General features: G+C 38.3%; 1 protein-coding gene and 1 pseudogene across 1 annotated transcript in view; one reads left to right on the top strand and one right to left on the bottom strand.

The window, feature by feature from the left end:
* Positions 1-24,901, top strand: part of FAM186A (family with sequence similarity 186 member A) — a 147,300-nt gene that overhangs the window by 11,168 nt on the left and 111,231 nt on the right. The gene's annotated exons all lie outside the window — the stretch shown is intronic.
* On the bottom strand, positions 16,811-17,663 carry LOC124501179 (heterogeneous nuclear ribonucleoprotein A1-like; annotated as a pseudogene).

Raw genomic sequence — 24,901 nt, 5'->3', positions numbered from 1 at the left:
TAGTGAATTACATTGATTTATGACTGATAAACCAACCTCACATTTTGTGGATAAATTCCATTCACTCATAATGTAGTATTCTTTGTATTATCTTGCATCCAATCTGCTAACATTTGTTAATTTTTGTGTCTATGTTTACAAAACATGTTGGTTTGTAGTTTTCTTTTTTTTTTTTTTTTTAAGTAAGCTTCATGTCCAGCATGCAGTCCAACATGGGGCTTAGCTCATGACCCTAAAATCCCTGAGATCAAGACCTAAGCTGAGATCAAAAGTCAGATGCTTAACAACTGAACCACCCAGGTGCCCTGTAGTTTTCTTTTAATACTTTGGTTTTGGCATCAGACTAATATTAGCTTTATAAACTCAAGTAAAATATTTTTAATTTTCCTTAAGACTTTGTTGAGAATTGGCATTTCCTTTTATGTTTGGTAGGATCCACTAAGTGTTTGGGCGGGGTAAGGAGAAATAATCAGTAGAAACATATAGACTTGCGGTTTAATTCATGGGAAAGTTTTAAACTATAAATTCAATTTAAAAAAATTGCAGGGCTATTCAGGTTATCTGTCTTCTTGAGTGAGCTTTCACAGTTTGCATCTTGCAAGTAATTTGTCCATTTTATCTTAGGTAATTTTATTGGCCTAAAATTGTTCACAATAATCCCTTATAAACCCTTTATTATCTGTAGAATCTGTAATAATGTCACTTTTCATTTCTGGTATTAGTAATTTTCTTCTCTCTCTCTCTCTCTCTCCTCTTATCAGTCTGGCTAGAGGTTTATCAATTTTATTGCTATTTTCAAAGAACCAATTTTTGGCTTCACAGATTTTCTCTAATTCTGTTTTCTTTTTTTTTTTAATTTTTTTAATGTTTATTTATTATTGAGAGACAGAGAGACACAGAGCATGAGCAGGAGAGGGGTAGACACAGAATCTGAAGCAGGCTCCAGGCTCCGAGCTGTCAGCACAGAGCCCGACACGGGGCTCGAACTCACAAACTGTGAGATCATGACCTGAGCTGAAGTCGGTCACCCAACCAACTGAGCCACCCAGGTGCCCCTCTATTTCTGTTTTCTATTTTACTGATTCCCACACTGATCTTTATTATTTTATTTACACTATTTATTTTGGATATAATATACTCTTTTTTCCCAGTTTCTTAAGGTGGAAGCTGAGGTCATTGATTTGAGAACTTTTTTCTTTTGTAAGAAGTGGTATATCTCCCTTTGCAATGCAAATGAAAATGTTTCATTTTCATTTTCATTTAGTTTTATATACTTTCCAATTTTCCTTTTGATTTTATTCCTCGACCCATAGGTTATTTAGAACAGTGTTTATTTTCCAAATATTTTGAGATTTTTGTCTCTTACATATCTCTAATTTAATTTCATTGGCATCAGTGAACTTATTCCATATGATCTGAATCCTTGTAAATTTCTTGAAATTTGTTTTAAGGCCCAGAATATGGTCTAAATTGGTAAATGTTATGTATGCATTGAATACAATTTGTATTCTTTCATTGAGCGGTGTACCCTATAAATAATGATTACATCAAATTGGCTGATAGGACTGTACAAGTCTTCCATTATCTCTTCTCAACTTCATCGATTATCAAGACAGAGGTATAGAAATATTTAATTATAATTGTGAATTCTTCTAGTTCTTCTGATAGTTCTATCAAAGTTTTTCATGTACTTTGAAGCTCTGTTTTATATGCTAAACGTATGGAATTACTATGCCCTCTCAATGAATTGGCCATATTACCACCATGAAATGACCCTATTTATTTCTAGTAATATACTTTTCTCTGTAATCTATTTTTGTTTGTTATTAATATAGCCACTCAGCTTTCTTTTGATGAGTGTTACCTTCTTTGCATTTTCTCTATTTTACATTAAACATGTTTGGGTTATTATATTTAAAGTGAGTTTCTTATAGGAAGGCATATAATTGGGTTTCTTTTTAAAAAATTCTTTTAAATGTTTTATTTATTTTTGAGAGAGAGAGACAGAGTGTAAGCAGAGGAGAGGCAGAGAGAGAGGGAGACACAGAATCCAAAGTGGGCTCCAGGCTCTGAGCTGTCAGCATAGAGCCCAACATGGGGCTCAAACCCATGAGCTGTGAGATCGTGATCTGAGCTGAAGTCAGACACTTAAATGACTGAGCCTCCAGGTGCCCCGGGTTTCTTTTTAAATCCAACCTGACAGTCTCTGCCTTCTAATAGGATGTTTAGACCATTTGTAGTTAATGTAATTATTAATATGAGTAAGTTTAAAATTACTATCTTGCTATTTGTTTTCTGTTTGTTCCATCTGTTTTCTTGTTTCATTTTATTTTTTCTGAACTTTTTTAAGATTAAGTATATTATATTATTATGATTCCATTTTATTTCCTTTATTGACTTCTTAGCTATAACACTGTTTCACCTTTTAAGTGGTTGCTTTAGGGTTTGTAGTATACACCATTTAGCTTCAAATGGTAACCTACCACTTTTGAATAGCGTATGAGCCTTACAACAATATTCTACCATTTTCTCTCTCCTGGCCTTTGTGGTATTCATATCATACTTCTACATATGTTATAAATATTTATTTACCTTTCAATTATTGTTTTAAAAAGGCAATTACCCATTTTTCAATTTTTTTATTGTGGTAAAATTTACATAACATAAAATTTATTATTTTAAGTATTTTTAATCATACAATTCAGTGGCGTTAAGTAATTTACAGTATTGTATAAGCATCAACACTATTTTCAGAAATTTTAATCATCCCAAACAGAAACTCTGACCCATTAAACAATAACCACCTATTTCCCCCAAACCTTGGCAACCAGCATCCTATTTTCTGTCTCTATGAATTTGCCTTCTCTAGATACCTTATCTAAGTGGATTCATAAAGTATTTGTTCTTAGATACCTTATATAAGCGGATTCATAAAGTATTTGTTCTTTTGTGCCTCGTGTATTTCACTTAGCATGTCTTCAATGTTCATTTAGGTTGTAGTATGTATCAGAATTGCCTTTCTTTTGAAGGCTAATATTCCATTGTATGTATGTATCATATTTTGTTTATCCATTTACTCATCAGTGGACATTTTCATTGCTTTCACCTTTCTGCTATTGTGAATAAGGCTGCTATAAACATATAGTATAATATATCTGTTCAAGTCCCTGCTTTAAATTCTTTTTATACCTAGGAATGGAATTTCTGGCTCATATAGTATTTCAATTTTTTTTAATGTGTATTTATTTAGAGAGAGAGACAGTGCATGCACGCACAAGCAGAACAGGGATAGAGAGAGACAGAGAGAAAGAATTCCAAGTAGTCTCCATGCTCTCAGCACAAAGCCTGATACCGGGCTCAATTTCACAACTGTGAGATCATGACCTGAGCTGAAATCAAGAGTCAGACACTTAACCGACTGAGCCACCCAGACACCCCTGGTAATTCTATTTTTAATTTTTTGAGGAACTGCCATATTTTTTTCTGTAGTGGCTGCAACATTTTACATTCCCATCAGCAGTGCACAAGGGTTCCAATTTCTCCACATTTTCACCAACACTTGTTATTTTTTTTCCCTTTCTGATAATAGCCATCTTAATGGGTGTGAAGTATCTCATTGTGGCTTTGATTTGCATTTCCCGAATGATTAGTGATGTTAAGCATCTTTTCATGTGCTTGTTGGCCACGTATATATACTCTTTGGAGAAATATCTATTCAAGTCCTTTGCCCATTTTGGAACTGGGTTTGTTCTTGTTGAGTTCTAGGAAGTCTTTATATATGCTGGATATTAACCACTTATCAGATATATAATTTGCAAATATTTTCCTGTGGTGATAGTTGTGATAGTTAATTTTATGTGTCCACTGGACTAGGCCACAGGGTACACAGACATTTAGCCAAATATTATTCTGAGTAAGTCCATGAAGATGTCTCTGGATGACATTAACACTCAAATCAGACTGAATTAAGCAGAATGTCTTCTCTAATGTGATTGGATCTCATCCAGTCAATTAAAAACCTGAATAGAACAAAAAGGGAGCTCGACCTCCCTGCCTTCCTTGAGCTGGGGCATCAGTCTTTTCCTGCCTTCAGACTTGAACTGAAACATCAGCATTTTTGAGCCTTGAGTCTGCTGGCTTTTTGACTGGAACTACACCATAGACTATCTTAGCTCTCCAGCTTGGCAACTGAAAATCGTGAGATTTCTTAGCCTCCATAATCATGTGAATCAATTTTTTATAATCTCTTTATATATATCTCTATATATTTATTTATCTATCTGTGTACATATATATTCCAGTGTTCGTTTCTCTGGAGAATGCTACTACTACTAATACAGAGTCTGGTATAGAGAAAGCAGTTCTGAAGGAATAGAATCTTAAGGATAAGTTTTCTGAATTGGGTTTAGGGTTTCTGGAATTGGCTTTCTAATCTGATTAGATTTAAAGATGTGAATGACTCCATTTCCAGTATTAAAGAGAGCACTGATAGTCCTTAACTTGGTCTGTCAATTAAGATATGTAAAATATTACTATTGGATACTCCTAGTTAATAGCTTTTAAAAAGCAAGAATCTGGGTGACTGTGTATATGATACTTTCAGACATTTTTGGCAAACTAACAAATATAATGAGATTGGTTGCTTGCTCCTAATGTCACTGGATAAAGTGGGGGAAAGAAAAGGATGAGCTCAGGGATACAAATTTCTAGCCAAAGCACAACATGAATGACCTGAAATCTTCTTTGTGTGTCCTGAAGGAGACCCTTATCTCCTATAGCTGCATGGCTGATATTGCTTAAAATTAAACCAAGAATCTCATTCTCTGACTGGATGAATTACAATGCAAGTTGAATTCCCAGCCTTGCAGGATGTCTACTGTTAAAGTGAAAATGTTGATTAGGAAGGAACAGAACTGTGAAAATTGGAATGGGGATGTGTGGGAAGGCCCTGATAAACCTTGGGACATTAAGCCTCTAAATTCTGATGAGTGTGCTTCACCAGGGGAACCACCTCTCCACCCTCCATAGGAGCAGCCTCTTCATATCCATGGGAGTGGCCTCTTTGCCCATAGTAGTAGTGGCCTCTCCACTCCTTTCTGAAGGGATTAACCCTTAATTGTCTGAAGACACTGTAATGACCTCTTTGAGGCAGGTGCCATGCAAGATAACGCTGAGTTTTTTTCAGGAATCACACTCACCACATCTTTTTGTTTCTAGACTTATAACTATACTCAAATGCAGCAGGACACTAAAGGTGAGGTTCAAAGTGTGATCCATGAGGACATGCACTACACTCCAAAGAATGACTTGAGTTTTCTCATGTTTACAGATGGAAATCCAGGGAATATGTGTAGGAATGGGTATTAAGAGTATGGGATATGGGATATAAGAGTATGGGAGGAACATAAAGTTGGGTCAGGCTGAATTTATTGATATGGGTTCATTAAGCAGAGAAATTGTATTTAATATTACAGCTTGGGGAATTAGAAAAGGTTCTAACTGGTTGATTGGTTGGTTGGTTGGTCAGTTGGCTGAAATGTGGACCAGAAGTTTGCCCACAGTGAGAAAGAAATACCAGACTTGCCCTGGTTTAATGTAGAAGAAAGAATTCAAAGGCTTAGGGAGACTGGAATGTTACAGCAGATTTGTCACTTAGAACCTACTGAACCACTCCAGAGAAGTTCAAAAGATATACCTTTTACTGTGACTGTGAGAAATGAATTTATGAGAGAGGCCTGGGCATCCTTGGGAAGCTCTGTGATTGTCTTTCTAGTCCAGACCTTACAGTGGGAAACACAGTCACTGAATTGGGAAACCTAAGTACAATGGGAGTAATTGAATCCTGAGGTTACAGGGGCCAAGTTGTGGTACTCAACCACCAAAGGCGGTTGTGGTTACTGTAATGGACAGCAGAGTCAAAGCATCAATCAAAATGGCCTTATAAAGAACTATAACATTGGCTAGTTGATTACGATGTTCTTAGAAGTGAAATAGATAAGAAGCATACTAAATTCTCATTTGAACTATGTAAGTAGAAAATTTCTAAGTCAAGTGAACAAAAGTCTAAACTGAATCATAAAAAGAGTCATGGCCCCTCAATCAGTTCCCAGACTTGAGCCACTTTACAGACCCAGAACCCTTTGAATAAAGACAAGGCTGGGTCCTTTGAGGAATGACTATGGTACACTGCCAAAAATTTATGGTGAACCCATCGTGTGATTATTTCACCAGATCTGAAATGCATAGATGGAATAGACATAATCAGCAGCTGGCATTATCCCCCCATTGATTCCCTGATCTGTGGAATAAAGGCTATTATGGTGGGAAATGCCAAGTGGAAGCCACTAGAACTTCCTTTACTTAAGAAAATAGTAAACCCAAACCAATACTGCATCTCTAAAGGAATTGTAGAGATAAGTTCCCCCCATCAAGGAAAGATGCAAGAGTGGAGATTCCCATCACTTCTTCATTCAACTTGCCTATTTAGCCTGTGCAGAAGACAGAGGGATCTTGGAGACTAAAAGTGGATTATTGTAAAATTAATTAAGCAGATAGTGACTCTAATTGCAGCTGTGTGCCAGATGTGGTTTCATTGCTTGAGCAAATTAACACATCCTCTGGTAGCTGGTATGCAGCTACTGATACGACAAATTCATACCTGTCAATAAAGACAACCAGAAACAGTTTGCTTTCAGGTGGCAAGGCCAGCAATACACATTCACTGGCCTACCTCAGGGACATATCAAGTCTCCAGTCTGGTAGATTCCATCAATGAAGCCATCTGGCATAGAGGTTTTTTTTGTTGGGAAGTTTTTTATTACCAATTTGTTTCCCTTTATAGTTATGTCTTTTCAGATTTTATATTTCTTTGCAATTCAGTCTTTATATGTTTTGTGTTTCTAGGAATTGTTCCATTTTATCTAGGTTATCCAATTGGGGGGCATACAATTGTTCATAGTACCCTCTCATAATCCTGTTTATTTCTGTAGAATCAGTAGTAATGTTCCCATGTTGGTTTCTGATTTTAGTAATTTAAGTCTTCTCTGTTTTTCTTAGTCAATCTAGCTAAAGATTTATCATTGTTGTTGATTTCTTTTTTTTTTGAAAGAAGCAACTTTTGTTTTATTCATTTTCTCTACTCTTTTATTTAAAAATTTTTTAATTATTATGTTTATTTATTTTGAGAGAGAGAGAGAGACAGAGTGTGAGTGGGGGAGGGGCAGAGAGAAAGGGAGACACAGAATCCGATGCAAGGCTCCAGGCTCTGAGCTGTCAGCACAGAGCCCTACGTGGGGCTCAACCCATGAGTGTGAGATCATGACCTGAGTTGAAGTTGGATGCTCAACCAAGCGAGCTACCCAGGCGCCCCTCTACTCTTTTATTTATGTCTGCTCTACTGTTTATAAATTTCTTCCATCTGCTAGCTTCAGATTTAGTTTATTCTTCTTCTAGTTCCTTATCATGTAAAATTAGGTAATTGACTTGAGATCTTTTTTTCATATAAACTTCCTAAAGTTTTTTCCTCTAAATGTCCCTTTTAGCGCTGCTTTTGCCACATGCTATAAGTTTTGGTATGTTGTGTTTTCATTTTCATCCATACATATTTTCTAATGTCCCTTGTGATTTCATCTTTGACCCATTTATTGCTTAAGAATATGTCAATTTCCATGTACATGAATTTTCTAGTTTTTCTTCTGTGATTGGTTTCTAGCTTTATCTCATTGTGTTTGTAAAAAATAATGCTTCATGTGATATATTTTTTAATATATTGATATTTGTTTTGTGGCCTAACATATGGTCTCTCCTGAAGAATGTCCCACATGCACTTGAAAAAACTGTGTATTCTATTGAAGTGTTCTGTATACATCTGTTATATCTAGATGGTTTACTGTGTTGTTTTAGTTCTTTATTTCCTAACTTATCTTCTGTCTAGTTGTTCTGTTACTGAAAGTCACTTATTGAAGTCTCCCCCTATTATAGAACTATTTCTGTCTTCAATTCTGTCAATTTTCACTTCTTAAATTTTGAGACTATGTGATCAGGTGCATAAATGTTTATAACTGTTTCTTCTTGCCGTATTGGACCTTTTATTATTACCTCTTGTAATCTTTTCTGATTTAAAGTCTATTTGTGGGGTGTCTGGGTGATTCAGTTGGTCAGTTAAGTGATTGACTCTTGATTTCAGCTCAGGTCATGACCTCACAGTTGTGAGATCAATCCCCACGTGGGGCTCCATGCTGGGCATGAAGCCTGCTTGAGATTCTCTCTCCCTCTCCCTTTGCCCCTCCCCAACTTGCAAGCTTTCATTTTCTCTTTCTCTAAAATAATAATAAATAAATAAAAATTTTAAAAATAAAATGAGTCTCTTATAGGGTGCCTGGCTGGCTCAGTTGGTAGAGCATGTGACTCTCGATCTTGGGTTTGTATGTTTGAGCCCCTTGGTGGGTACAGAGAGTACTTAAAAATAAAATAAAATCTTTTATTTTTTTTCAGTTCGGGATGGTTCATTAGACATCATTTAGATAATAACCAGAATAGCCCCTTTGAGAAGTAGTGAAATATTTGAGTCCTGAAGACTTCAGTCTAGTCATAAACAAGATTGTTAAGGTATAGAGGAGTCTCTAGTTAACCAGCACGCTGTTCCCATTTCTTCAGCTTGACTGCATATATAAGAGCTCATTACAGTAATTCACTTTTCAACAGGAAAGATTGAAGTGATGATAGACTCAGACACTAACTAAACATAGGTCCCTGCTTCACACAGCAGCCTTCATTGACAGTGAAACCATTTTCCCCAGTGCTTGGTGGAGCTTCCTACATTAGCAGTATAATGAAATAGAGCATTCTTGCCCAGGAAACCTCTGCCCAATACAATTCCATGCATCTTGAAAAGCCAAAGATGATCTAATTTTTGACACAAAAGCTCATCAATGATTTTGCAGATGGAAACTGATTCAGGGAGATGAAATGATCTGTCAGAGGTCTCCTGATATTTCTGCTACACATGGTTTTGAATGCCTATACCTTTCTTGTTTTTCTCCCATTGAATTTCAAAGGTTCAGTTTCCCGCCTTTTAAGGATCTTAAGAAACTAAAACCAGCAGAAAGCTTCAAATCTCCTTTTAAAAACAGATTTGAGATTGTAAAAGCAGCAATGAGAGTGAAAGCTTTCCTCTATCAATGTTTCTTCATTTCTTTGTTCATTCATTTACCAGATGTGTATCTATTTTATAAATATTTCCAAACCAGCACTTCAGTATTGGATCTTCCCACTACAGAAAGTGCCTACCTCTGTGTTGGGACTTGAAGATCACCCAGTCCTGAGTGGCAATCCAGCAATTAAGGGGAAAATTCCTTATAAGAATGTTTTAATAAGAAAAAGAAAACCCTGAGAAGTGTCTTGAAATATAAGAAACAAGTCTCCCTGGTTTGGAGCAACATGGCAAATATATTTCATTGCAGTTATGTCTCCAAAACCAGATGAAGATAAATAGTGCCAGTTCTCGACAAAATTGTGAGTTCTATCTTTGTCAGTCTTGATATCCTCTTCACGTACCCTTTTAATCCTTCAGCTGTCTTCTCTTATACTTCAAGCCTCCAAAGCTTTCCTATTATTCTCCCCTACCTTCTCTGCCATTCTGATTGTCTCCTGAATATCCATTCCTCTTCTTCATATAGCAGCCTTGTTACATGAGTGACAAAGATACATCTCCAGCTTCAGGAGGACCCTAATTGCTACAGCTAAACCTAATCAGCTTCAAGAGGACCTTAAACTAGCTAACATCACTGAATATTGAGCATGAAGAACAAGTTGTGGTGGTTGAGGGCTTTTTTTTTTTTTTCATTTTTAAAAATTTACATCTAAATTAGTTAGCAAATAGTGCAACAATGATTTCAGGAGTAGATCCCTTAGTACCCCTTCCCCATTTAGCCCATCCCCATCCCACAACCCCTCCAGTAACCCTCTGTTTGTTCTCCATATTTATGAGTCTCTTTTGTTTTGTCCTCCTCCCTGTTTTTATATTATTTTTGTTTCCCTTCCCTTATGCTCATCTGTTTTGTCTCTTAAAGTCCTCATATGAGTGAAGTCATATGATTTTTGTCTTTCTCTGACTGGCTAATTTCACTTAGCATAATACCCTCCAGTTCCATCCACGTAATTGCAAATGGAAAGATTTCATTCTTTTTGATTGCTGAGTAATACGTCTTTATCCATTCATCCATCGATAGACATTTGGCCTCTTTCCATACTTTGGCTATTGTTGATAGTGCTGCTATAAACATGGGGGTGCATGTGTCCCTTAGAAACAGCACACCTGGGGCGCCTGGGTGGCGCAGTCGGTTAAGCGTCCGACTTCAGCCAGGTCACGATCTCGCGGTCCGTGAGTTCGAGCCCCGCGTCAGGCTCTGGGCTGATGGCTCAGAGCCTGGAGCCTGTTTTCGATTCTGTGTCTCCCTCTCTCTCTGCCCCTCCCCCCTTCATGCTCTGTCTCTCTCTGTCCCAAAACTAAATAAACGTTGAAAAAAAAAAAAATTGAAACAGCACACCTGTATCCCCTGGGTAAATGCCTAGTAGTGCAATTGTTGGGTCGTAGGGTAGCTCTATTTTTAGTTTTTTGAGGAACCTCCATACTGTTTTCCAGAGTGGCTGTACCAGCTTGCATTCCCAAAAATAAAATCTTTAAAAATAAATAAAATGAGTTTCTTATAGGTAGCATATAGTTGAATCATAGTTAAAAAAAAATCTATTCTGCTAGGGGTGCCTGGGTGGCTCAGTCAGTTAAACGTCTGACTTTGGCTCAGGTCATGATCTCACAGTTTGTGAGTTCAAGCTCCACATCGGGCTCTGTGCTGTCGGTTCAGAGCCTGGAGCCTGCTTCGGATTCTGTGTCTCCTTCTCCCTCCACCCCTCCCCCACTCACTCTCTGTCTCTCAAAAAATGAATAAACGTTAAAAAGAAATTTAAATCTATTCTGCTAATCACTAGCTTTTGATAAGATGGTTTAATTCATAAAATTTAAAGTAATTACTGATAAGGAGGGACTCAATTTTTGCCATTTTGTTACTTATTTTCTCTTTGCATTATAGCTTTCCCCCTTATTTTTTACATTACTGTCATCTTGTGTGTGTGTGTGTGTGTGTGTGTGTGTGTGTGTGTATTTTAAAGAAATGTTTTGATACCTTTCTTATTTCCTTTTGTGTATATTCTATACTTATTTTCTTTTTGGTTACCAAGGAGATTACAAATAATTTTGTAAATTTACACAATCTTAGTTTGAATTTATACTAGCTTAACTTTAATCACATACAACAACTCTGCCCCTATACTGCTCTGTCCCCACTCCTTTCAGTTACTGAGGTCACAAATTACATCTGTATATAATGTACCCCCAAACAGACTAACAATTGTTTTTTATGCATTTGTGTTTTATTTTTTTTTTAATTTTTTTTCAACATTTTTTATTTATTTTTGGGACAGAGAGAGACAGAGCATGAACGGGGGAGGGGCAGAGAGAGAGGGAGACAGAATCGGAAACAGGCTCCAGGCTCTGAGCCATCAGCCCAGAGCCTGACGCGGGGCTCAAACGCACGGACCGCGAGATCGTGACCTGGCTGAAGTCGGACGCTTAACCGACTGCACCACCCAGGCGCCCCTGCATTTGTGTTTTAATGTAGGAAATGGGGGCACCTGGCTGGCTCAGTTGGTTAAACATGTGACTTCAGTTCAGGTCATGATCTCACTGTTTGTGTCAGGCTCTGGGCTGACAGCTCAGAGCCTGGAGCCTGCTTTGAATTCTGTGTCTACCTCTCTCTCTGCCCCTCCCCAGCTCATGCTCTGTCTCTCAAAAATAAAAATAAACATTAAAAAATTAAAAAAAAATAAACAGTGTAGAAAATAAGAAATGGAGTTATAAACCAAAATTATGATTCTGTTAGCTTTTATAATTGCCTATGTATTTGACTTTATCAGGATCTTTATTTCCCCTCCACAGAGTTTTGAATACTTTCATTTCAACCTGACTCTTCTTAGCATATCTTATGGGACAGGTCTAGTGGTAATGTACTTTCTCAGCTTTTGTTTGTCTGGTAATGTCTTAATTTCTTCCTTATTTTTGAAGGACACTTTTGCCAGATATAGAATTCTTGATTTACATTTTTTTTTCTCTCAGCACTTTGAATACATCAACCCATTGACTTGGGGCCTCCAAGGCTTCTGATGAAAATTCTGCTAATAATCTTCATGGGGATCCTTGTATGTGATAGTTGTGTCTCTACTGCTACTTTGAACATTCTTTCTTTGGTTTTTGATAGTTGGTTATTATTTGTCGCAGCATGGGTCTCTTTGAGTTCAGCATACTTGGGATTCATTGAGCTTCTAGATTTGTACTTTCATGTATTTCCTTAAGTTTGGGAAGTTTTCAGCCAGTAATTCTTTAAATAATCTGTCACTTTCTCTTGTCTCCTTTGTGGACTCCTCCAATGTATATATTGCTTTCTTTATGGTGTTCCACAGGTCCCTTAGGTTCTGTTCACTTTACCTTTCTGTTCCTCAGACTCCATCATTTAAACTATCTTATCTTCAAGTTAGCTTATTCTTCTGTGTGCTTAAATCTGATTTTTAATCCTTTTAGTGGAATTTTCTTTTCTTTCTTTTTTGTTTGTTTGTTTTGTTTTTGGAAGTTTCAGATATACTTCTCAGCTCCAGAATTTCATTTTGGATCTTTTTTATGTTTTTTTTAAATATCTTTATTGATACTCCTGTTGTGTTCATACATAATTTTCCTGACCTTGTCCATGTCTTCCTTTAACTCTTTAAGTATCTTTAAGACAGTTGTTTTATTTTATTTAAAATTTTTATTTTATTTTGAATTTTTATTTATTTTATTTTATTATTTTATTAAAGTTTTTGTCTAGGAAGACTGCAATTTGGTCTTCCTTGTTGATGGTTTTTACAACTTTTTTTTCCCTTTGAATAGAACATGCTTTCCTATTTCTCTGTGTCTCTTGTGATTTTGTTGTTATTGTTGAAAATTGGACATTTGAATGTTATAATATGGTAAGTCTGAAAATGAAAATATCCTTCTCCACTACCTCCAGGGGTTTTTTTGTTTTGTTTTGTTTTGTTTTGTTTGTTTGTTTTAATCTCTATGTGCCAGGCATCAGCCTGCATCTTTTTTTGGAAATGCATAATGATTTTCTAAATTCCCCCAAACATATAATTGCTTTTGGATTTCCTACTCTTTAAATGTCTGGCTCCCAAAGGGGCAAAAAAGAAACTGAAAGGAAAAGAGCAGAAGCTATATCTTTAAACCCCTTGAAAGGTGCTTCACTCAGTGGAGATTCCAACAACGCTAGCCTAGCTTTGTATCTGCACCTCCCTGATCTGAAACAATAATTCACAATCAGAACAAAGATCTCTTACTTACAAGAGAAGATACTTATTGCCTACTCTAGCTCTTGTAAGGTGCTCTAGGAACGTTTCCTGTAACAGGGGTGGAAGGTGGGGAATGGATACCGGCTATAGTTCTAAAGGCTGAAATTACACTTTACTGGTCAAGCCTTCCCTTAAAAGTTGTAAAGCACTGAATAAACCCCAGAATCCCAAATTAGTTAAATCAGATAGACTCTGCCAATACAGTTGTTTAGTTGGAGAGATGGATTCCTGTGCTTCCTCCTCAGCTATCTTCCCTGATGTCACTCCTTTAGCCTGATATTTTTTTATTGGATGTCAGATATTGTGAATTTTATCTTGCTAGATGCTGGGCATTTTTCTAATCTGATAAATATCTTCAAACTTTTAGGACACATTTATGTAGCAGTAGTTTGATCCTTTTGTTCATTGTTAGATGAGACTATAGGAGCGTTTAGTCTACTGCTAATTTTGCCCACACCATGAGGCAAAAGCCTGTCTGAATACTCCATAAGATGTCCTATGAACTAAGCTTTTTAGTCAATCTGGGAACAGAATATACTTCTCCTCCCTGTGTGAGCCCTGGGGTTTATAATCATTTTAGGTGGACTTCTTTTAGTTGTCTTATATAAGAGGATGAATCTTGTCCATGTAACTTCATCTAGAATGGAAGCATTGGTTGAACTCTTCTTTTAAAAACTTTAAAAATTATATGGGGCGCCTGGGTGGCGCGGTCGGTTGGACGTCCGACTTCGGCCAGGTCACGATCTCGCGGTCCGTGAGTTCGAGCCCCGCGTCAGGCTCTGGGCTGATGGCTCAGAGCCTGGAGCCTGTTTCCAATTCTGTGTCTCCCTCTCTCTCTGCCCCTTCCCCGTTCATGCTCTGTCTCTCTCTGTCCCAAGGATAAATAAACGTTGAAAAAAAAATTATAAAAAAAATAAAAATAAAAAAATAAAAACTTTAAAAATTATAATAAACGTAAGTGAAAACTCACAGTTGAAAATACTCCATGAGGAGCACCTGGGTAGCTCAGTTGGTTGAGCGCCTGACTTTGGTTCAGGTCATGGTCTCCTAGTTCAAGAGTTCGAGCCCCACATTGGACTTGCTGCTGTCAGCCTGTCAGTGCAGAGCCAGGTTCAGATCCTCTGTCCCCCTCTCTCTGCCCCTCCCTGCTTGCACTCTCCCAATAAATAAATAAATAAATAAATAAATAAATAAATAAATAAAAGCACTACATGAATTATCACAAAATATACAAATCCCAGAAATATATATATGTATATATACATATATATGTATATATATATATATATATACACACACACACATATATATATATTACCTGCACCATATAAACCTCCCCATTTTCCCAAAAGACAATTATCTTCATCTTTAACATTGTAGGTTGATTTTGCCCGATAAATGGAATCATGCAGTATATATTCTTTAATGTCTGGTTTCTTTTGCTTAATATTATGTTCAGGAGATTCTTTGTATGGAACTATAGTTCATTAATTTTTGTTACTATCATTCCATTTTATGATTTTATCCATTCTACTGTTGTTCTCTACCAGAAATAATATCACTATAAACATTTCTGTGAATATCTTTTGGTACACATATGCATGTATTTCATCTATGAATGGAATTGTTGGTCAATCAAGTATGCATTGATTTAATTGTAGTAAATAATGCAAAATAATTTTTTCTCTAATCTTTTTTATTTCATAAAAATTTTAGACTTAAAGAAAAGCCACAAAACAGTATAGATTTTCCATATATTTTCAGATCAGCTTCCCCTAATGTTAACATATTACATAGCCATAGTACACTACCAGAATCAGGAAATTAAAATTTATACAATACTATTAACTGAAGATCTCATTTGATTTTATCAGTTTTCTCATTAATGTGTTTTTCTGTCCCAGGATCCTAGCCAGGGTCTCATAGAGCACCTACTTTCTCCCTAGTCTTCTGTGGTCTGTATCATTTCCTTGGTTGTTCATTGTTTTCGAGATCTTGACATTTTCAAAGAATGTAACTTCTTTAAATATCTCTTACTTTTGGTTTCTCTAATATTTTTCATGATGGGATTGGGATTATGCATTTTGGGGGCAAAAATACCCCATAAATGATCTTCATCCTTAGTACATCATATTACAGGGGTCTGCATTGTGACTTATGTTGACCTTGATCACTTGGTTAAAATGATTTGTTTACTGTGAAGTTACTATTTTTCCCTGTGTAGTTAATAAATACCTTGGGGAAGATACTTTGAGACTATGCACGTTCTGTGTCTTCTCCAACTTTTGTCCACTGAATTTTGGAATTCATTGATAGATATTGTCTGCAACAATTATTACTGTGATGTTACCTAAGGGTAATTTTCTTTTCCCTCTTCCACATTTATTAATTGGAACTCTGTGCCAGCAAGAACTACCTCTTCCATTTATTTATTCACTAATATTGATAGAGACTCAGATATTTATTTATCCTGTAGGTTATAATTTATTATTATTATTATTATTGCTTCAATTGTTCCAGATTTGGCCATTAGAAGCTCCTTCAGGTTGACTCCTGTGTTCTTTCTTTCTTTCTCTTTTTCTTTTTTTTTAAAGACACATTTATGCAGCGTTATGATCAGACTTTTAATTTAACAATCAACAGCATGGGTGCAAAAAAAAAATCTATGTTAAAACCCTTTGTTGGAATGCTTTACACTTTCCACAGAACAGAAACTAAAATAACCTGTTATACAAGTAGTCACAAATACAGTCCTCAAGTTTTTTGCCCATACACATGAGTATTGTCTAAAATGTGTCTTCTTTGTAGCAGCTAGGCCCTGCCACCCCTGTGCTTGGCTGAGTTCACAAAACTGTTGGAACCTGTAGCTTCCCTGCCACTTCTCTGACTCTTCTCTCCTGCTAAGCTTTGTTTCCTGGTAGCAATTGAAACCTAAAACCGTCTGACTTCGGCTCAGCTCATGATCTCACGGTTTGTGAGTTTGAGCCCTGCATCGGGCTCTGTGCTGACAGTCTGGAGTCTGCTTCAGATTCTGTGTCCCCCCCCTTCCCTCTACTCCTCTCCTGCTCATTCTCTCTCTCTCTCTCTCTCTCTCTCTCTCTCTCTCTCTCTCAAAGAATAAACATTAAAAATGTTTTTTTAGGGGTGCCTGGGTGGCTCAATCGGTTAAGTGGCCGACTTTGGCTCAGGTCACGATCTCGCGGTCCGTGATTTCGAGCCCCGCGTCGGGCTCTGTGCTGACAGCTCAGAGCCTGGAGCCTGTTTCAGGTTCTGTGTCTCCCTCTCTCTGACCCTCCCCTGTTCATGCTCTGTCTCTCCCTGTCTCAAAAATAAATAAACGTTAAAAAAAATTAAAAAATAAATAAATAAAATAAAAATATTTTTTTAAACCTCTGCCACTGCCATAGCTGCTGCTGCTGCAACCACCATAGCCTCGCTGGGTTTGTGGTTTGGCAAAGTATTGGCCTCCACCACCACAGGGGCCAGAGCTTCGGCCCCCCCCCCCCCAAATTGCCTCCTTTCCTGGGTCTAAAGTTTGAAGATTGGCCGTTGTCACTGTCAAAATCATTATAGCTTCCGCCACCTCCAAAGTTGCTTCCATCATTACCAAATCCGTGACAGCCATCCCCACTGCCACTGTATCCATTGCCACCTCGACTGCCACCAAAGCCACCTTGCCCACTGCAGTTTCCTCCACGACCAAAGTTGTCATTCCCGCCAAAACCACCTCCGTGACCACCACCGAAGTTTCCAGAACCACCTCGACCTCTTTGGCTGGACGAAGCACTGGCCATCTCTTGCTGAGATACGGCTCTTCTGACTTCACAGTCGTGGCCGTTCACAGTCTGGTATTTTCAAATGACAGTCTTGTCTACAGAGTCATGGTCATCAAACGTCACACAAGCAAAGCCTCTCTTTCTGCCACCGCTTCGGTCAGTCATGATTTCAATCACTTCAGTTTTCCCCTACTGTTCAAAATAATCTCTCAGGTGATGTTGTTCAACGTCTTCTTTAATGCCACCGACCAAAATCTTTTTCACGGTTAAGTGCGCACCAGGTCTCTAAGAATCTTCTCTCGAGACAGCCCTCTTTGGTTCCACAACTCTCCCATCCACCTTGTGTGGCCTTGCATTCACGGTTGCGTCCACCTCCTCCACAGTGGCATAGGTGACAAACCCAAAGCCTCTGGAGCGTTTGGTGTTTGGATCTCTCATTACCACACAGTCAGTGAGTGTTCCCCACTGCTCAAAATGGCTCTTCAGACTCTTATCAGTTGTTTCGAAGCTCAAACCTCCAATAAAAAAGCTTCTGCAGCCATTCAGGCTCTTTAGTAGATTCTGACTTAGAAGTGACAGCTGTGGGAGGGGAGACTTTAATGATGCTTACTCAGCAGTGTCCACAGGCAGAAAGGAATAATCTGATGAACGTATCTCGACTCCTGTGTTCTTTCAACAAGTGGCTATCTATCTATCTATCTCTCTGGAACCACAAGATGTTCCAGGATCATCTTATACATTCCCTGTCCAGCCCTGAAATCAATGATTTTTCCAAAAACTCTTGTTCCTTTTATTGGAGACTGATGTTTAGAAACCAAGATTTGGGGCTAGGTGTGTTCATTATTACTGGAGTGTCGTTTCTTCTAGGCCCTCTTACCAAAGAGAGCTAGAAAGTATATGTATATGTATATGTATATGTATATGTATATGTATATGTATATGTATTAGCCTATGTAGATATATACATCTATATTTATCTTTGTGTATATTTAAAACATGATTTAATACTGATAGTTCAGGTTCCAATCCTATACCATAGGGTTCATTTTTAGTCTTTTCCTATTCCTTATTTGTAACTTCTTTCATAAGAATGAGAAACCCTGTTCTTATTATCTACAATACATTTATTTATTCATTCATTTCTAATGTACCCATAGAGTAGTTTCAGAGTTGCTAACTCATTTCCATGCAAGAAATACATTTACTGACTAGTATAGCATTTATGAACCATTCTTTGTATTTAACCTTAAGTTATTATTTTTTTCCCCAAGGGTACTAGCTAGTTTTTTTTCTTCCCAATGTGGTTATATTACTCATTTGTATATAATTAACTTCAGTTGTTAGTGTTTGTATCCATTTCTTGTCACCCTATATACTGGTTGGTTTCAACAGTTTATTTATTATGTGAATGGTTTGTAAAACATTACTATGGTGGTAAAAGTCAGATTACATAAAAAGATACACTGAGGGGCGCCTGGGTGGCGCAGTCGGTTAAGCGTCCGACTTCAGCCAGGTCACGATCTCACGGTCCGTGAGTTCGAGCCCTGCGTCGGGCTCTGGGCTGATGGCTCAGAGCCTGGAGCCTGTTTCCGATTCTGTGTCTCCCTTTCTCTCTGCCCCTCCCCCGTTCATGCTCTGTCGCTCTCTGTCCCAAAAATAAATAAACGTGGAAAAAAAAAAAAAAGATATACTGAGAGAGAGATTGCTGGGAAGATAGCAGAGTATGAGGACCCTGTTCACCTTGTCCCATGTATACAACTACATAACACTCACATCAGAACCCAGAAAACAACCTGAAGACTGGCAGATCAAACTCCACAGCTAAATGTAGAGAAGAGGCCACACTGAAGAGGGTAGGAAGGGTGGAGACACAGTGAGGAGCTAAAGGGATTCACTGGACTCTCCCCTGGAGGGAGGACCTGTGGGCATGGAGTAGGGAAAGAAACCTGCTATTACACCAGAGAGACTGATTCTCCATAATGTTTGGCTTTGAAAACCAGAGGGGCCAAATTTCATGAATTCTTCCAACCAGCAGAACTTAAAGCCTAGAATTTTATTTGTATCTCATCTCATCTCATCTCATCTCATCTCATCTCATCTCATCTCATCTCATCATCTTATCCGTGCTTCAGGGACACAAGCCAAAGCCTAGAATTTAAAAAATCAGTGGGCTCACTCTGGGAGAGCCAGGAAGGCCAGAGGAAACTGAGTCCTTACACTTAATGCCATAGAGCAACAAATAACCCATGGAGAAACAGCACAGAAGCAGAAGTTTGAAAGATGCTTGGGGTATATGGGAAAGAGATTTGTTTACTAATCTCAGAGCATGTACTGGAGGGGCAGCTTCATTGGGAGACTTCTCCAGGAACAAAGGAGCTGGCAGGCACATTTCCCTCCCTTTATCCCAGTATAAACACATGGCCATTGCAAGAACCAGCACTACCCCAACATTCACTTCTTAACTTGCTTACACCATGCCCCACCCCCCACGAGGCTTTGGGGATCTGCCCCCTCCAGCTGGGCTTGTCTCAGTACTGGTGCTGTAGGTCCCCTCCCCCAGAAGACCAGCACAAACCTTGCCAAAACTGCATCTCCTGAAACTGTGAGCTTTGTGGAATCGTGATCCTGGCAGCAGCTGTGGTAAGTCCCCTCTCTGGGACCACAGGCCATAATTTCTCTGACATCAGCCATAGAACATTTTTTTTAGATATAGCTCCTGAAGGAAAGGAAATAAAAGAAAAATAAGCTATTGGGATTACATCAAAATAAAGAGCTTGTGTACAGCAAAGGAAACAACAAAACTAAAAGACAGTGTACTGAATGGGAGAAGATATTTGCATTGCAAATGACCTATCCAGTAAAAGGTTAGTATCCAAAATATATAAAGAACTGATACAACTCAACACCCCAAACCCAAATAATCCAATTAACAAATGGGCAGCAGACATGAACAGACATTTCTCTAAACAAGACATCCAGGGGCGCCTGGGTGGCTCGGTCGGTTAAGTGTCCGACTTCGGCTCAGGTCACAATCTAGCGGTCCAGTGAGTTCGAGCCCCTCGTCGGGCTCTGGGCTGATGGCTCAGAGCCTGGAGCCTGCTTCCCATTCTGTGTCTCCCTCTCTCTCTGCCCCTCCCCCATTCATGCTCTGTCTCTCTCTGTCTCAAAAATAAATTAAAAAAAAAAAAAACGTTAAAAAAAAAAAGACATCCAGATGGCCAACAGACACATGAAAAGATGCTCAACATCACCCTTCACCACAGATATGCAAATCAAAACTACAGTGAGATACCACCTCATACCGGTGATAATGGCTAAAATAAAAAACACAAGAAACAACAAGTGTTGGTGAGAATATGAAGAAAAGGAATGCTCCCGCACTGTTGGTGGCAATGCAAACGGGTGCAGCCATTGTGGAAAAGAATATGGAGGTTCCTCAAAAAATTAAAAATAGAACTACCCTATGATCTAATAATTGCACTACTAGGTATTTATCTAAAGAAAATGAAAACGCCAATTCAAAAAATATATACACCTCTATGTTTATAGCAGCATTATTTATAATGCCAAATTATGGAAGCACCCCAAATGTCCATTGATAGATGAACAGATAAAGAAGATGTGGCATATGTATACAATGGAATATTTTTTTTAATTTTTTTAACGTTTATTTATTATTGAGAGACAGAGAGAGACCGAGCATGAGCATGGGAGGGGCAGAGAGAGGGGGGAGACACAGAATCCAAAGCACAGAGCCCAATGCGGGGCTCAAACTCACAAACCACGAGATCATGACCTGAGCCGAGGTGAGACGTTTAACCAACTGAGCCACTCAGGCACCCCTACAATGGAATATTATTATTTAGCCATTAAAACAATGGAATCTTGCCATTTACAACAACATGGGTGGAGCTTAAGAGTATAGTGCTAAGCAAAATAAATCAGTCAGAGAAAGACAAATACCATATGGTTTCACTCATAAGTGGAATTTAAGAAACAAATGAGAAAGGAGCTATCAAAAAAGAAAAAAAAGAGAGAGAAACCAAGAAACAGACTCTTAGCTATGGAAAACAAACTGATGGTTACCAGAGGGGAAGTGGGTTGGGGGGTGGGTAAAATAAGCTATGAGGATTAAGGAGTGTACTTGTGATGAGTACTGGGTGATGAATGGAATTGTTCAATGACTATATTGTATACGTGAAACTATTATAATACTGTGTGTTAACTATACTGGAATTTAAAACAAATTTTTTTTTCTTTTTCTCATTTTTTTTTAACGTTTATTTATTTTTGAGACAGAGAAAGACAGAGCATGAATAGGGGAGGGTCAGAGAGAGGGAGACACAGAACCTGAAACAGGCTCCAGGCTCTGAGCTGTCAGCACAGAGCCCGAAACGGGGCTCGAACTCACGGACCGTGAGATCATGACCTGAGCCAAAGTCGGCCGCTTAACCGACTGAGCCACCCAGGCGCCCCTAAAACAAAATATTTTTTAAAATTTCCTAAAAACCACTATGTGAAAAGTAAGAAGATAGAGGTGAAATTAATAAATTTTATTCCAAATAGTATCATTTCCACATTTAATCAATATAAAAATTATTAATGAGATATACATTGTTTTCGTTATTGGGTCTTTGAAACCCAGCCTGTATTTTGCTCTTACAGTACATCACAAATTGCACGGTAAATTTTCATTAGAAATATTTGATCTATATTTAGATTTATAAAATTTATATTTGAAGCAGTAGATTCACATATCAAGTTCTTTCAAAGGTAAAATTTTTCCAATAAATGAATTGTTAGTTTTTAAATTTGGATTAGTTTATTTTAATTTAAAATGTATTTCCTGTCACACTTGCCTGTTACAGTTGCTCAGTAGCCACATGTAGCTGGTGGCTACCATAGTGGATACTGTTGCATCCACAGGACTCCTGAAACAGAGTGCTACGGGCAGCAGTGACAGTCACAACAAAGTTTATTGCAATGAGAGGCAAGGCCAACCGATCGGGACTGACACTCTTGACCAGAGTGAGGTCTCGAACAGCCCGGGTACAGAGTTTTCATAGGTGACCACATCATCTTATCATCACCTGGGAACAGAACAAAGAAATAGTTCCCAGATGGGGGTGGAAACAGTTCAGACATGCCCTTGCCCCAATCCAATCAAACACTAATCCAGTTGATTTTCCTTGAACTTTTGTTCCCTTGATTGATAGGACAAGGCTGTTATCTCTTTTTTTTTTTTAATTTTTTTTTTTTCAACGTTTATTTATTTTTGGGACAGAGAGAGACAGAGCATGAACGGGGGAGGGGCAGAGAGAGAGGGAGACACAGAATCAGAAACAGGCTCCAGGCTCTGAGCCATCAGCCCAGAGCCCGACGCGGGGCTCGAACTCACGGGCCGCGAGATCGTGACCTGGCTGAAGTCGGACGCTTAACCGACTGCGCCACCCAGGCGCCCCAAGGCTGTTATCTCTTAATCTACAGTGTTAAAACAAAGCTGTTATTTCTTAAGGCTACAGGTTAGCCCTACACTACAATTTAACCCTTACAGATACCACAGCTCTAGAAAAACTCTTGCATATATGCACCAGGAAGAATTTTCAGAAATGTTTCCATCATCATTTGTAAAATCAAAATACTGGTAACAAACAAATACAGAATGAACAAACGAATAAATAAATTATAACATATTTACACAACAAAATATTAAATAGATGTCAGTGGAAGTAAGTTCACTATAGATACACACTTCACCATGGGTAAACTAGAAAACACAATGTTGAGGGAAAAAAGTAAGTCACACGAGTATATACAGAATGATTCAGGAACAGGCAAAACGACACCATCTATTGTCTAGGGATATGCGCGTGTGTGTCTGCTGCAGGGGAGGCAAAACTTCACTTCTATCCATGTTAAGTTTTCAGCCAGGGCTCTTTAAAAGACAGATTAACAAAAGATAAAGAGCTCATTAGCACATGTAGTGTATACAGAAGAAATGTATGTATGTATGTATGTATGTATGTATACAGCATACAGAAGAAATTGAAACAGAGTAACTCAAAGCAGTTTATAGTAGCATCTTCAACAAAGAATAGTAAATCTGTGGCTAGATGACAGGACAAAGGAGAGCAATGGTGGTGAACTGTGGGAAGGTTATTATGCACCAGATTATTTTGATGCTAATAAATCTGTCTTCAGTAGAAAGAGTTTTATCCTGCCTTTAGGCAGAAACGAAGTAGGGTAGAGGGAGATTTTCCTGCATTTGTTGCTTCTTCATTGCCTTTGGCTCAATAGTTTTTACATCAAAGAGGCATATTTTGGGGTGACGTGTTCTGGTTTCTCTCTGCTAAAACAAATTTCTGTCAAACAGGTGGTATAAAACAACAGACCTTTATTCTCTCACAGTTCTAGAGATCAGATGACCCAGACACTGAGTCTGGTCACTGTGACTGAAACCAAGATGTCAGCGAGGTTGCTTTCTCTATGGACTCTTCCTCGGGGAGAATCCATCCCTTGCTCCTTCCAGCTTTTGGTGGCTGCCAGAATTCTTTGGCTGTGGCCACATCACTCCAATCTTCAAGGCCAGCAACTTCAAATTTCTCTCTGCCTCATTTCACATTGAACCTTCTCTGTAGGTTCAGTGATCTTGACCTCTATCTCCCTCTTACAAGGACACTTGTGATAGTAATAGGGCTCACTGAGATACTTCAAAAACAATCTCTTCACCTCAAGATGATTAATTTAATCACATCTTCAAAGAATTCTCTAAACTTGCACCAATGGGTTAACAAGGCTTAGGGCAGAAAGCCACCACAGGGTGAAAGCGTCCAGGGCTAGACATTAAGTAAAACAAAGCATAGGGTGCTGCAGGGAGAAAGCGCCCAAGGTTAGCTAGTGAGATGAGTAATTTATCTTTAAAGCTGTATGCTCCATCAATATTAAACTTTAAAGATAACAGCTAATTAGTTGTATCACCTACAGGAAAACACTTTCCATCTGGCTCCAGTATATCATTGTGCTTTGATCTCAACTTCAAATGCCAATTGCCCCCCAAACCCTTTGCTTCTTACACACACAGGTTAATGGTCACTCTCTGATTGTTTCCTTCTGCACATTCACCACATATGTAAAATCTTGAGAGCTCAATAAAAACAGATACAAAACTCCTGTTCAGGGTTCTTGTCTCCTCCCAGACATTAGCCTCTCTCATTTTCATTTCTGCATCTGCCGTCTTGCTGGACAAGAGAGAACTCCAGATTGAAAGTCTGCAACACCTTTTTCAATACGAAGTAACATTTACACATTCCAGGGACTATGACCTGATACCTTTGGGGGAAGGTCATCATTAAATCTGTTATAGTAGTAAAAGTACAGAGAACAAAATTCAGGATAGTAGTTATCTCCTGGCATTGGGAAAGGGATATAGCTGCTATGGGGGGCACAGGAGCCTTTAAAGACATTGTTTCTTCAGCTGGACAGTGGGTACACAAATGTTCATTTTGCTTTTGCTATTATTACCTGCATCTCAGGTTCTGTTCTACCCCACACTAGATTAGATGGTCAAATTATGGTGATTTCTCTGCCCACCCTCTCATTCTGACTCTTCTGCCTCTGTGGCACATAGTAACTACTTAATAATTTGTAGCATTTATAGTGTTTATCATGTTACCTATGGTAAAAGTTTATCT

Source organism: Lynx rufus, unplaced genomic scaffold, assembly GCF_022079265.1.
Source record: "Lynx rufus isolate CCGP_SWC_20201006 ecotype Redwood Valley unplaced genomic scaffold, mLynRuf1.p SCAF_7, whole genome shotgun sequence".
In the NCBI taxonomy this organism is placed as follows: Eukaryota; Metazoa; Chordata; class Mammalia; order Carnivora; family Felidae; genus Lynx; species Lynx rufus.
The sequence above is the reverse complement of the archived record's forward strand: the minus strand, read 5'-3'. Positions and strand labels throughout refer to the sequence as shown.